Source organism: Eulemur rufifrons, chromosome 30 (genome assembly GCF_041146395.1).
Source record: "Eulemur rufifrons isolate Redbay chromosome 30, OSU_ERuf_1, whole genome shotgun sequence".
Classification (NCBI taxonomy): domain Eukaryota; kingdom Metazoa; phylum Chordata; class Mammalia; order Primates; family Lemuridae; genus Eulemur; species Eulemur rufifrons.
This window is the reverse complement of record NC_091012.1, coordinates 83,941,454-83,957,382: the sequence shown is the minus strand read 5'-3', so window position 1 is coordinate 83,957,382 and position 15,929 is coordinate 83,941,454. Positions and strand designations below refer to the sequence as shown.

Below are 15,929 nucleotides of genomic sequence, written 5' to 3'. Positions count from 1 at the left end.
CAGGAGTGATGGCTGTTCAGGGCTGTTGGATCTCAGGGAAGTTCTGCTGTTCCAGTGGTAGTGGTATGGACTTAGTAGCGGGTTCTTGTGGTCCAAGCACAACTCTGGAGTCTCATAGGTGGAGTCACAGGCCTGGCAGGGGCTCTGGAGCTATAGGGGCAGAGCCTTGGACTCAGGCCGAGTCAGAGATTCAGAGCTGCATCTGGGGATTTCAAGGGCAGAGCTTCCCATATGGGGTGCTGTTCCACCAGTGTGGGGACTGCTGATGGCCAATCACACAGGTAAAGGTTTTTCTTAGCAGCCCAGCTTCCATGTAGGTTGGCCAGAGCTGCTGGTCAACCAAGGTTCTTCCCCAACTCCTAGGACTCACTGAGGCAGTCTTTTGAGCCTTCCTTAGTGGTGCTTGTGCAGTCTGAGGCATCCCTCCTGTTTGGCTTCCATGCTGGTGAGGAAGCATGCTCAGCCCCCAGTCACAGGCTCAACACAAGGGAGCATCTGTTCCCTCCCCAGCCTGGCATTGGTGATGCTAAGGTTACTGCTGGATGGCTGGGTCCTGACTGGACCTGGCTACATGCACCAGAACAATCAGGATGTGATCAATTTCAGAAGCCTGGGATTAGCAGGCACCAGATCTCTGCTGCACCTGCTCTCTGTTGCAATGTCTCTGCACAGACTCTGAGCAGCTTCTCAATCAGCCCAGAGATCTACAGTGGAAGAGGGAGACCCTCACTCTTCAAGCTGCCTATAACTTTTGTTCTAATAAACAGTGTCCCTTTGGGTTGCTTCTACATTTCTTTCTTCATTTCTTCCCAGAAGTGTGAATTGTATTGGGTCCCCAGCTTAATCTCCAAGATTGTGAGTGGTACTTGTAAGTATCAGCCACCCAAACTCCCTGTTTGATTGAGCTGGTAGATGCTATGATGAGCTATAGGGTTGTTTTCCCTGTCAGTGGTTGATGCTTGCAGGAAAGAGACAACTGCTGAGATGTTCTTTTGTGCCCATGGTGAGCTCTAGTCCCTCAGGTGGAGGAGCACTTGAATTCTCCAGGCTTTGGGAGTGCCCCTGTTGCTCCTAGTGTGTTGCTTGATCTCCAGGAGGACTCCGAGGTTGTTTTCCCCGCCGCTAGGGGGAGCCACTGGGATGAAAGACAAAGCCACTCTCCAGACAGAGAGGGCTGCTTGTGGGGAGGGCGGTGCTGTATGCTTGGTTACTATGGCACCCCAGGCTTGGATCTTCCCTGCCAGAATACCCGCCCTAATGCAACAGCATGGCTTTCCTGCAGGGGGTTAGGCAGTCTCTTAGATCGCTCTGTCTTAGACCCTCACAGTATTCTGCTGTCAGTTCTGTCCATGTGAGCTCCCTTACCACCCTAGTCCAGCTCTCAAACCTCCCCTTGTGTCCCCCAGCAACCCACTCCAGTCCAGGGGACACGGGATCTGGCCTGCGTGTCTGACCTGCTGGCATGTGTCTCTGCAAAATGCCAGTGGGCAGGGAGTTCTCAGAACTGGCACCTGAGTCCACTGCAGGTCCTCAAGGGGAAATGCGTGGACCCTACTCTTTGTGGAAACCTTAGCCTGGAGTATGCATCAGCTGGGGAGAGGCGGTCACTCGCCAAATTTTTGGCTCAAACTACTATCCTGGTTGCAGTGGATAGAAGAGGGGCTGCAGTTCCCTGAACACCCAAATTCCTGAATGTGCCACACTTGGTTGCTATGGATTCCGGAGCTGGAATCTTCCCCAATGGAAGACCTGCCTTAATCCAACAGTGTGGCTTTCCTATAGTGGGGTGGGGGGATGGGTAATCTCCCAGATTGCTGTTTCTCAGAACTCCACAGTATTTCCTATCAGTTTTGTCCACGTGGGCTTCCTCACCCTCTGAGTCCAGCTCCCATAGCTCCCCACTCTGTCCCCCAGCAACCCACTGAAGTCCAGGAGGAACGGAATCCGGCCCGTGTGTCTCACCTACTGGCATGAGTCTCTGTGAAAGAGGGGCAGGCAGGGAGCTCCCAGATTGGGTGCCCTAGGTCCCTTGCAGCTCTTCTAGGGAAAGGCCAGGGCTGCAGTCTCTGTGGAAAGTTCAGACTGCAGGACATGCCAGCTGGGGAGAGGAGGCTGTTCTGAAAAATTAAAATTTTATCTTTTTTGTGATGCAAATAGGAAACCTCCTCCAAAACTATCTGAACTTTAGTTTGTTCATCTGTTAAATGAAGACAATAATATCTATTGCACAGTATGATTGTGAGTAATAAAATGGAATAATTTATTAAGTAAATGATTTAAATATGAAAAGTAATTTTTAGTCATTCTGTAGTTATTCATTGGTTGAATCACCATGTTAAGCATGAAGCAAAAGTGTAATTGTAGCTATTAATATAATATTACTTTGGGGGATATTCCTTTCCCTTTTATTTTGTTCCATTGTCCAATAACTTGAAAAATGAGGCATGAAACACCTGCACCCATTAAGAATTCATCATTTTTTCAGAAATTAATTGTGTATGAATCAATTTCTACCTGGAGGATTATTGGTTCTCAGAATGGTCAGTATCATTATTGATTTTGTATAGAGGGGGAGAGGAAAGATGAAGACACAACCTTAGTGTGTGAAAAGTAATTAAAACTCTATTAGGAGAATTGAGAAATTGGACCCTCTTTTCAGCCTGAAACCATAAAGCACCCACTCTTAATGATGGTTGCTTTTAACAGTGGTATATTGCATCCATTTTAGAACTCATTTTGTTCCTTCTCAATAATGCATTGTTTCTGAAGTCAATAAGTACACATTTACTGATATTTCAAAGACATATTTTATTATATTAAATTGCCTTCTATTTTAGATATTTTTTGGTAAAAAAAATCCACTTATCAGTAACTTTAATTGCTACATATAAAACTTATGTATAAATATTAAGTTTTTATTATAATAAAAATTACATTATTTCATATATTGTACATTTATTATATTATATATATCTTCACATTATAGGTTAACATCTATTAGTGACTTTTTTGAGATTAATATCAATAGATAGATTTCTGTGTGGAAACTTGGGAATATGTTTTTTATCACCATTATATTGTGTTACCACTTTAAAAAGCCTGGCAAATATGAATTTGCTTTCCCAAATTTCAAATTGGTCTGTCTTTCATTCAGAAAACTGTTTACTATTTTGCTCTTTTTGCCCACAAGCATAGGTACGAGAACAATGTTTGTTAATTAACTGTGGTTGTGTAAGGCAGCTGTGACTGTCTAACATTGTTTTTGATACTCTCAGAAAATATTAGGCATTGCTATTAAATGTCAAGTTGACACCACTTTTTGGCAGAAGAGACAGAAGAACAACTCTTCTTGTCTGGTATCATTTCTGTATACAATTAATGAAGTGCACCATTCACTGGCTCTGCAGATGGTATTACCAAAGTTAAAGTGCAAAAAGCAGCAGGCCAATTCATTTCTCATATTTCGCTCTCATATTATAAACATCCTTACATAAAGAATTATGCTGTCTATACAAAAGTATTTTTGTAATATGCTTGTTTGTGATTCCTCTTCAAGAGCTTAGAAAAAATTATCTTACATTCAAATGTAGAATGAAGTTTTACTTATAACTAAAATACACAAAGGATTTTTTATAACCACTTTCTTCCCCAGCAACAACAACAAAAACTCCTAAACTTTGCAAGAAAGTGGTCTTTATAGAACGTAAGAATTCAGAAAGATGTTTTTGTATAGTGACTAACAGTATTTTTGTGATACTAGAAATCTATTATGAAGCTATTTTTGTGCATTTTGAACCAGAAAACCAAGGCACCAGAAGTAAGAATACTATAGCTTAGGTCTCCAGTTTTATGATGAGTTTGAGTTGTATTAGTTGGTAAATTTCATAATTTATCTGTTTTACAATATAATAATGCTTTATTTAAAAAAGTGATATCAATCAGCACAAAAATGCCTTATAATCCAGTTTCTATATTGTATTATAACTTTGCTTAACTTTCAAAATCGTTGGAATCTAGTATAAGTTCCCCATTTTTAGTTCAAATGGTAGAACTCTATATGCCTGTGAGGCATAGAGCTCTTTCACTTTTGGAAGGAGTTTGTTTCTATCCCACTGACACACAGATGGCTTTACCTGGCAACTGTGATCTTTGTTATCTATCGCTTCCAGATAAGTACCTTCTATTTACTTTCTAGCCTAGTCATAAACTTTAAATATTAAACTTAAATTTAAAGTGTTGTCCTAGCTCAAAATAAATAAAATCAGAAATTACAGCTGTAGCCCGTATTTCATTTTCATAGTAGACACTACTAGTTTGTGAATATTCATTAAAGATACCAAACAGAATCATAGAATATCATATTATTTTCTATTTCTTTTGAAATTTATCAAACCTATCCATCTTACAGTCATTTGGAGTAGCTGAAAGGATACTCGCACTATTTAATCACTGATACTAGAACAAACAATTAAACAGGGAATCACGAAGCTGCTCCTGCTTACTAACTCTCCTTTTCAATTCAAATTTTCCAAGACCAGAATAAAATAAGCTCCCCTGGATGGGTCCTTAGCAAACCTTCTCTGGCTTGGACAATTGTGGAAATGTAACGTTAACATATGTTCTCATGAAACAACTGCTCTTTGCTGAGAATGATGTGAGAAGCAAGATCTGTAGCAAGACTTGCACACAGTGGGGGCTCACTTGTCACCTTTTGAATGAGTGCATGAATGACTAGGGGAATTTTAGACATCATGAGGCCATTTCTATAAAAAAAAGTATGTGTATTAATCATGCTTCTATGACTCGCACACAGCTCAACCTATAGAAAAATGGATCCCGGAAGTGAGCAGATGACATTCTTAAGTATGCTTTTTTTTTTTTTGAGTTGTGTAGCCCTTTATTAGCAACTAAAATAGAAGGTATCTGTTGTACAACACGGGTAGTAATTGACTATAACTGGAGATTTATTATATTCTAATACAGATCATTTATAAATGCAATTTTTATTAAAAAGCTTCCGCCTTTTTTGTTTGTGTGCAATTTGCAAAGCTATTCTGAAAGCGGAATATATGTGCACAAGTCTGCAAAGAGTGCAAATTGAGGATATTGTAAATGCTTTACAAGTTACTTTCAAAAAACTGTCTGCCACAACCAGGCCTTTACATTGTCATTTTTTTTGATCAAAATATTTTGATGCCAGCCTTCCTTTCACTGCCCTAAACTATAAAGCATTTTTTAATGAGTTGAAATTAAGGAAGGACTACACCTACTAGAAAAGAAGAGAAGAAAGTTCTATTAATTAGAGGTTTCAGAATCCCCCAAAGACCAGTATCTTGGTAAAGGCTAGGCTGGGACCCCAGACAGAGTATGAGAATGTGCAGGTGGTATCCCTGAGGATTCAGAGCTTCAGTGGACCATGAGTGCTCCAGCTGCATAACTCACTGAACTGTCTTGCCAGTTTCTACACTGGCTTGACTGGCATAATTGAAAACCGGAAAAGCTCATATTCATTCCATTCTTCTGGAGCTCTGTGATAGCATTTAATAACACTCCAACGGGATGTCTTCCACATACAGTATATGCTATTTCTTCAAGTAATTGCTCAAAGATACAGGGTCTAATTGTTCTATAATACTCATACCCATTTTATCTAGATGTTCAATGGATCTATAAATCTCCCCCTGGGATTCACCATAGTAACTGTAATTGAACCTTTGACCCCAATGGCAGAAATCAGAAGAAACCACAAATAGATTACTAGGATCTGCTATATATTTACTGAAGAGTTTTCCAAATTCCTATTCTTTTGACTCACTCAGAGCTCCAACCAGTACAGGAATAATGATAAACTCATCCTTATGGCTTTCCATGGCTTTAGCTGTATAAGACAAATGCATTTCAATACTGTGTTCATCTTCATCTATCTGTAGAGACATGCGTTCAAACATTCCTGTCTTCCATAGTTCTCCATAAATCTTTTGGTCAATACGAAGATCATAGAGAGGTGTCCTATATATATCCACACTGGAAAGTGCACATTGAGAAAGGGGCAGATGATGAGAAGGCCCAAGGATGAAAATTCTCCGGGTAATAGATGGATCCACTTGTTTGTAAGCATGGGCAGCACAAGACCCACAGTACGTATATCCTGCATGGGGTGCAATAATGGCTCTAGCACGTCTTTTTGTAGACTGTACTTGTGAAAACCAACCTTCTAGCTGTGCATTCAGCTGCGGTCCTCAGGCTGTGTACCAGCTCCCGGTGTGACTGGCTTCCCCAGTAGACCCCTCGGTTGCATAATCTCAGTGCCTGTGCGGCCTGTGAGTGCAGGAGGATGAATGAAGGGGCGGCGGCGGCGACTGCAGCAGGAGCGCCTACGCGAGGGGACGACACACCGCGGGCCTAGCCCAGGAGGAGGCGGCAGCAGGGAGGGGATCATCGAGGAGGAGGGGGAGGGGGAGGGGGAGGGGGAGGGGGAGGGGGCGGCCGCCCAAAAGGAGCAGGAGATGGCAGTCGGGCGGTGGCAGCGGCAGCAACAATCACCACAAACTCCGGTGACTGCCAGAAGATGGGGCCCACAGCGGCCTCACCGAAGCCCGGAAAGCCCTGGCCCCGGCCCGGGGAGTCACTGCTACTCCCCAGCCGGGGCTGCTTTCGCCAAGCCGCCCCCAGGGCACCCTCCCCTCCCAGTTCTCTTAAGTATTCTTTACTTAAGAAAAAAGATGAAGTGAATTTCCAAAAGATCTGTAATGAGTCAATGACAGACATGACCTTTTATTTTAGAATTTAATAACTAAAAAACTCTTTTACTCATATGGCAATCAATACTTGGAACTTTAATTAAAATTCAAAGTCTAGTCTTAAAGACTATGAGAAATCTTACTGATTTCATCAAGAAACAAACATAAACAATTAAGATGGCATATAAAAATCAAAACTAATTCTATAAAAAGAGAAAGGACTTGGAAATAAGCTATCGTTTTTATTTCATAAAATCTTATTTAGGTGCTAGATTTTCTCCCATGAATTACCTAGAGAGTTGATGCATTGCTGTAACTTCTGCACAAAGGGACTATAACAGCCTAATGAAATGTGTTTTTACAGTGTGAAATAATTCACAATGATCCAGGCCAATGATATTCAAAGTGTGGTCCATGGATCTGTACTGGTCCGTGAAGCTGTGCTGGTCCATGAACTGTTGGTTGGTATAGAAATTGAAAACTTTTATAGTGTTTAATGCTCTGCGAACTATAATAATATAATAATACATAGGGGATTGCATTTTATAGGTCCTGTTTTCTTTCTTTTTCTTTTATTTTTAATTTCAGCATATTACAGGGATACAAATGTTTAGGTTATGTATATTGCCCTTGCCCCATCCAAGTCAGAGCTTCAAGCATGTCCATCCTCCAGACGGTGTGCACCGCACCCGTTAGGTGTGAATATACTCATCCCCTCCTCCCCCCTTCCCATCTGCCTGACACCCGATGAATGTTATTAGTATATGTGCACTTAAGGGTTGATCAATTAAAATCAATTTGATGGTGAGTACATATAGGGCTTGTTTTTCCATTCTTGTGTTACTTCACTTAGCAGAATGGGTTCCAGCTCTATCCAGGATAATACAAGAGGTGCTATGTCACCATTTATTTTTATTTTTATTTTTTTGTGGCTGACTAGGTCTTGTTTTCTATCTCATTTTTTTTCTAGTAATTTATTCTTGGTGTACCTAATAGAATCTGGTCTTTCATTACTGACAATTAGAGAAATACTGATCTAGGCCAAAATGAACCTTGGAAATGTCATTCAACACCTTTATTATGCATTTTTAAATGTATGAGGCACCATATCAGGAGCTGATCATGCAAAAATGAATGAGACTGAGTCCTCTGTGAGTTTAGTGGGGGTAGGCTGGATGGTAGGTGGTAGATTATAATGTAGTTTTTAAGATGTTGGGGTTTGCAGTAAGACTGATGTGAGTATGAATCCTTGCATAAATTTAGGCAAGTTGCTTAATCTCTCTGATATGCAAAATGGGCATAATGAATAATGCCTAATGATGCAGTTGCTGTGAGAATTAAACAAGTTAATGGATGTAAAGCGACAGGGATACTGCTCAAGGAATATTAGCTATTACTTGCAGGGGAGAGACTTCTATATGAGTAAGTATGATACAAGGCAGATGTGACAAGAATCATGCTGCATTTGTGAATGAATTTCTACGAGTAATTCAGGCTTCACAAACAAGGAAACATTTAAGTTGATCTTTGAGGAATGAGTATGATTTGAGTAAATGGATGATGGTTGGAGGATGCTATTTCAAGTAGTAATGCTTTATCTTGTATGAACCATTTTTTGAGTTATAATTTTCTAGAGGAAATCAGTAGATTGCAAATAGTTATTTTCTGGAAAAAATTTTTCCCATAAAAAATGGTACTCAAAAGAATTAGCAATTTTATAACTTTCATTTTTCTTGACTTCGGTAGTTGGTTCTTTAGTTTTTTAGAGATCTATTGATGAAAAGCCGCACAGAAGAAAAAGGTTGATTAAAAATATTTTTTGATTGCTTTGACCTTCTTGGATTGCTAAACAGGATTATAGAGCTCTTAAAAAGTTAATCTATTAAACTAACCTGATGTATACTTAAGGTTAAAGAACCAATTATTCAACTGTAATCAAAGGACAAAACTTTAATTGGCATATTCCATTTCTAAGCTGACCTTGGATTTGTGTGATATAAAGAGATAAAATAACAGCTGGAGGAGATGCAGTTGGTTGAGGACTTAAAAGCATCTAATTTTGAAATTTTGCTCCAGGCTAATCTTTAATCCAATAAAACCAAAGGACAAACTTCTACCTCTATCACTGCAGGACCTTCAGTTCCCAGTATGTATAGCTCGGCCTAGTACTACTGGTTGGCTATTTTCTGGGTTAAATAGGTTTTTCATGATGGTTTGGGGGATGCAACCACCATTCATAATATTGATATCTTCAAATTCTAAATAATAGACTTTTGGAATCAATCTCATTCATAAATATATAATTTGTAGACTTCTCATTTCTAATTTCTTAAAAATGTGAAGTACAACTGAGGATAACATATGATTTTGTCTTACAAATGAATGATCATTCATTAGTATTTGTGTTTGTATTCTGTTGGTTTGTGCTTTCATGTATGTATGTATTCTTTTATGTATGTATATATGTATGGATTTATTCTTGAGATCAAGTTCCAGAAGCAACAACTGGGATAAAGTGGGTAAGGTCTGAAAATATTGGAGTGAGAAGATTGCAGAATATAGTTCAATAAATGAAATAATCATTGCAGAACAAACATATTCATGTTTTTGTGTTTCAGAAAACAGTTAGTTATTCATTATAATTAAATTACTGGAAGTATGATGAGCTTGGGTTTTTTTTTTAACTGAGGTATAGATAGAGAAAGGTAATATTAAGGTAGTGGTTAAGACCATAAGATTTAAAAGTAAACAGGTTTGGGTTGAAGTTCCAGCTCTACAACTTACTAGCTGTGTGAGCTTGTTGTGAATATCAAATGAGATATAAAGAACTTAGCACAGTATCTGGCCCATTATGAGAGCTAAATAAATGGTATATTCTTATTTTCTGTTTCCCCTTCATCCTTAAGCATATGTAAGCCTTATAATCTATTAAATGCAATGAGAAGAATCTTTCATTTCTGCCTTCCAGATTTTACCTTTATTTCAGACTTCTGTGGAGCTGGTAGTCTATAGTGCTGCCAACTGTGTATGACTCATATTAACTTAGAAAAAAATATTTTTTCTCATAATTTATGCATGTTAATTGGAAAATACTCACAAAATTGAGAAAAAAATTTAAAGCACATCATATACAAATAAGCATTCAAAGATAAAACCCTAAGTGATATTTTGGTGAATATCCTTCTAGGATTCTTTTAATATATTGTTATAAAATTTAAAAAGCAGGGTGAGAAATCCTTTATAAAGGAGAAGGGAAAGGCTTAGCTTCAATTCAGAGTAGTCTGGTTCTGTTTATTTTTGGCCAATGGGGTAAAGCTTGTATTTAATTAGCATATTACAAAACAGTCATCATTCAACAGTGTACAATGGCTTGTCTATGCAAATATCTATAAAGGCCATTCCTCTATGAGCCTGTAGTTTTCTTTTTTCCACACAGTGAAAAACTTTGGGCTTATTATAACTCGTTCCATTTGGCAAATTTTATACTTGATTAGTACATTGATTTTTTAACTTTGGTTGAATTGCTTATGCATAATCTAAGAATTACAACCCAAAGCAACCACTGACTTTTTTTTTGGCATTGGGCTCAAACATTTTGACGAGCTTTTTTCCTTCCTCAGGTTATGATGTGATACCAATCTGCCTAAAATTAGGTTTGAATAGTACAAAATAATATATATATATTGATCCAAAGATTTCTCATCCATAGATTATAACTTTACTAGTGTAAAACCACAAGAATTCTCATTTCTTCATGCTTCTCAAACATGTGAAATGATTTAAATATAAAGTATTAATTGCTGCATTTATTGCTTTCACTGTGACCATACAGTTAGTTATTTACCGATAATAACCTGCTGCTTGTTCTGCATATTCCCTTTTCAGAGTGAAATGCACTTCTTATTTTCCCCTCTTAAAAACTAAAAAGAAAAGTACAAAATTAGTACAAACCTTACAGTTTTAAGGAAAGTTGGAGATTAATTAATCTAAACCTATCATTTCTCAAATGAGGAAGCTGATGCCCAGAAGAATAAGGAGTTATGAGGATGATTACACAGTTAAGTTTTTATTTTCACACAGGAGGATAACTAAGTCATCTTACAGATAACACTCTCTTTTACTTTTAGTGAGTTATAGAGTAAAGCAATTCTCATGAAGCTCGGTCATTATTTTTAAGAAAAATTATATTAATTGTGGTAAAAGCCATAAAATTTACCATCTTAACCATTAAGTGTACAGTTCAATGGTGTTAAGTATATTCACATTCAGCAATTGTTTCTTTCTTAAACTATTTAGTAATTACTTTTTTGAGACTAAAAGCTGTGACAATATATTAAAAGCCTCAGTTGTCTTTTTTATTCTCTTGGATTGACAGCTCTAAGGTGTGAAGCAGTAAAGAATAGAAGAAAGCTGGTACTTGTGTAACCATTACCCAAATATCGAAGCCTGGCAAATACCAATATGAAATTACACTTAAAATGGAAAAGGGAGACTGCTGTAGGAATTTTAATCATATTTATTAAAGAAGATCATCATCTTTATTTTTAAATTTGTATGGATACATAAAATTGTACATATTTATAGGTACATGTGATATTTCTATACAAGAAAACAATGTATAATGATCAAATCAGCATAATTAGGATATACATCACCTCAAACATTTATCATTTCTTTGTGTTAGGAATATTCCAATTCCACTCTTCTAGTTATTTTGAAATATACAAAAAGTTATCATTAACTATAGTTGCTCTATTATGCTACTGAACACTAGATCTTCTTCCTTCTATGTAACTGTATTTTTATACCCATTAACCAACTGCTCTTTATTCCTCCTTTCCCATTACCTTTCCTGGACTCTGCTAACCACCATTCTATACTCCATATCTATGAGATCAATATTTTAGCTCCCACGTATGAATGAGAACATGTGATATTTGTCTTTCTGTACCTGCTTATTTCTTTTAGCATAATATTCTATAGTTCTGTCTATGTTAATGCAAATGACAGAATTTCCTTCATTTTAATGAGTGAATAGTATTTCATTGCATATATGTACCACATTTTCTTTATCCATTCATGCACTGATGAACACTTAGGTTAATTACATGTCTTGGCTATTGTGAATAGTGTTGCAATAAACATGGAATGCAGATATCTCTTTGATATACTGATTTCCATTCTTTTGGATATATACTCAGCAGTGGGATTGCTGGATCATATGGTAGTTATACTTTTAGTTTTTTCAGAAACCTACATAATGTTTCCCATAGTGGCTGTACTAATTTACATTCCTTCCAACAATGTATGAGCATTCCCTTTTCTCTGTATCCTTGTCAGTATCTATGATTGCCCAGGTAAAAGCCATTTTAACTGGGATGAGGTGATATCTCATTGTGGTTTAATTTGCATTTCTCTAGTGATTAGTGATGTTAAACAGTTTTCCATATACCTGTTGATCATTTCTATGTCTTCCTTTGAGAAATGTCTATTCATATCTTTTTCCAATATTATAATCAGATTTTTATTTATTTATTTATTTTGCTACTGAGTTGTTTGAGCTCCTTATATACTATGTTTATTACTCCCTTGTCAGTAGAATAGTTTGCAAATATATATATTCTGCCATTCTATAATTGTCTGTTTACTTTCTTATTTCCTGTGCTGCGCAGAAGCTTTTTATCTTGATGTAATTCAATTTGTCCATTTTTGCTTTGATTACTTGTGTTTTTGAGGTCTTATACAAATTTTTTTACCCAGACTAACATCCTTAAGTATTTCCCCCCAATGTTTTTTTTTTTTTAGTAGTTTCATAGTTTCAGTTCTTATGTTTAAGTCTTTTTTTAAAATTTCAGAATATTACAGGTGTACAAATGTTTTGGTTACCTGGATTGCTTTTGTACTGCTTGAGTCAACATTATAAGTGTGCCCCTCACAAAGATAGTGTACATTGTACCCATTAGGTATGATTTTACCCATCCCCTCCTCCCTGCTCCCACCTGCATGATGTCCATTGAGTTTTACTTTCATCTGTGCACATGAATGCTGATTGGTTAGTTCCAATTTAATAGTGAATACATGTGGTGTTTGTTTTTCCATTCTCGCAATATTTCACTTAGGAGATGGTCTCCAGTTCCACACAGATTGTTGCAAAAAGTATTAATTCATTTTTTATGGCTGTGTAGTACTTCCTGCTGTACATATACCACATTTTATTAATCCGCTCATGAACTGATGGGCACTAGGGTTGATTCCACATCTTTGCAATTGTGAATTGTGCTGCAATAAACATTCCAGTGCAAGTGTCTTTTTGAAAAAAATGACTTTTATTTCCTTTGGGTAAATACCCAGTAGTGAGATTGCTGGATCAAATGGTAGTTCTACTTTTCATTCTTAAACTTGGAATTTTCTAGGACAATGGCCCAGAGAAAGAAATACAGATTGAGAGTTGTTTGTTTCTCTAATTTTAGTTCTTTGAGGAATCTCTATACTATTTTCCATAGAGGTTGTACTAGTTTGCAGTCCCACCAACAGTGTATAAGTGTTCTTTATCTCTACATCCACACCACCATCTATTGTTTTGGGATTTTTTGATAAAAGCCATTCTCACTGGGGTTAGGTGACATTTCATTGTGGTTTTGATTTGCGTTTCTCTGATGATTAGTGACATTGATCATTTTTTCATATGTTTATTGGCCATTAGTCTATCTTCTTTTGAAAAGTTTCTGTTCATGTCTTTTGCCAAATTTTGTATAGGTTTGTTTGATTTTTCTTGCTGATATGCTTGAGTTCTTTGTAGGTTCTGGTTTTTAGCCCTTTGTTGGATGTATAGCATTTGAATATTTATTTTCTCCCATTCTGTTGATTGTTTCATTGGCTGTGCAGAAGTTTTTAATTTAAACAAGTCCCATTTAGTTATTTATGTTGTTGCTGTGATTGCCCACCCATTTTGACTTTATCTATGTATATGTCAAGGGGTAGGGGGTCATGTTTCATTCTTCTGCATATGGATATCCAGTTTTCCCACCACTATTTATTGAAGAGACTGTCCTATCCTCACTGTGTGTTCTTGGCACTTTTGCTGAAAATGAAATGGCTATAAATGTGTAGATTTATTTTTGGATTCTCTCCTTTATTTCTTTGATCTATATGTCTGTTTTTATGCCAGTACCATGCTGTTTTGTTAACTATAGCTTTGTAGTATAACTTGAAGTCAGGTAATATGGTGCCTGCAGATTTGTTCTTTTGGCTCAGGATCGCTTTAGCAATCTGGGCTCTGGGTCTTTTGTGGTTCCATATAAATTTTAGGATATTTTTTATGTCTGTGAAGAATGTCATTGGTATTTTTATAGGAATTGCATTGAATCTGTAGATTGCTTTGGGTGGAATGGACATTTAAAGAATATTGTTTCTTTCAATTCAAGAACATGGAATATCTTTCCATTTTTTGTGTACTCTTCCATTTCTTTCATCAATATTTTATAGTTTTCATTATAGAAATCTTTTACTTCCTTGACTAAGTTTATTCCTAGGTATTTTATTTTATTTGTAGCCATTGTAAATGGGATTACTTTCTTGGTTTCTTTTTCAGATTGTTTTCTATTGACATGTAGAAATGATACTGATTTTCCATTATTTTTGATTTACTAGAATGAGGCTAAAGAGAAACATTCTTTGAATGGGGCATATGAATTGATATTTTCTTTTTTAATAAATTTTTGCATCTCTTCCTTGCAAAGGATTTATTAATGTCTATATTTTTATAGTTTTAACAGTAGTATTAAACCATTATTAAGACATTTTCTCCCTTTTATTATAGAAGCTTAAGGAAGCAACCTTTTGATTGGTTGTTTAATATGTGGAGGAAGGGCCTTTAAATATAGTAGATTCCATTTGTTATCTCAAAGAATTTTTACAAAGATATTCTCTGATTTTTTCACCTACCTTTATATCTGACTTCTGCCAGTAGGAGCCTGTTTGGGGCTGTAGTCTAAACAGTCACACTCCTACTGGGTGAGAGTGCCTGGGGTTAAAATGGATTTCAGTCAATCACTTTTCAATTGTTCCAGAAATAAAACTTTAATTAAAACAAAAAAAATCAAGTATTTATGGGCTCTTATCATATGATTAGCATTGTTCTCATTGTTATAGGAGATATAAGAAAATTTTAAAGCAAGGTCTGCACTTTCAGAGGTCTCATAATCTACTTAATGAGGCAAAAACACACACACATGAAATAATAGGTTGAGAACAAAAGAAGATAGGAAATGTTCAAATGTATGTAACAACTAAGAGCATTTACCCACTGCAATGCCTGGGTTTGGGCCAGAGTGTCCTGTGGAGAAGAGGCTGGCTTCACGACTCGCTCAATATTGAAGATCTGGAGGCTGTAGCATTTTCTGCCTATTTCCTCCTTGTGCCTGCCACAATAGCTTATTTTAATATTCAATGTCATTAGATACTACAGAGCTTCTGCTTCATATTAACTACTTTATGTGGTTAGGACAATTTGTAACTAGCTACTCATTAAATCTTCCAGAAAGTGGCCATAAAGCACTTTTATTTTTTTTAATCTTATGTACAAGTGAGCATGTTTTGTCCATCACCACCCTCTAGGATTGTGAGCTCCTGTAAGGCAGCAACAATGTATTTTGTATTTTTCTGTTTTACTTGTTAATTAGCATATCATAGATAATAAATATTTATTAAAGATATATTTTATTTTTTAATTCATTTACTATTAGTATTAATTGCCTTATGTGTGCCTCATAGAGAAAAGTTAGGCTGGTAAAATATTTGGATGGCTAGTAGAAATATTATTATTTGATTGCTTAATTAAATGCCTAGTAGACCAAGTTGCAGTACAAGGTGCTACATAAAAACATTGCAGAGATACAATCTGTTTTTATTATGAGAGGTTGTTCATACTTCAACACTGTATGGTAATGGGGAAAGCAAATAAATGGTCTAATAAATGGCCTAAAAATAAAGCTGTTTTACTTTTTAAAAAATCCTTGTTATGATATCTTCAAAATTTTTTCTATTTTTTTAAATTTGATTCTTAAGTGGCTTTACTTAAAAAACAGCATTCAGCTATTTTTTAAAAATCTTTTACTGAAATAAAATTTTGGAATTTCACAGTGAAAAGAGACAGAAATTAAAAGGAAAAAGGGCAACCAAAGGTCAGGG

General features: G+C 36.5%; 1 protein-coding gene and 1 pseudogene across 1 annotated transcript in view; one reads left to right on the top strand and one right to left on the bottom strand.

Annotated features, from left to right (window-relative positions):
* Positions 1 to 15,929, top strand: part of LOC138378947 (sodium/hydrogen exchanger 2-like) — a 61,735-nt gene that overhangs the window by 19,468 nt on the left and 26,338 nt on the right.
* On the bottom strand, positions 5,407 to 6,242 carry LOC138378452 (protein MEMO1-like; annotated as a pseudogene).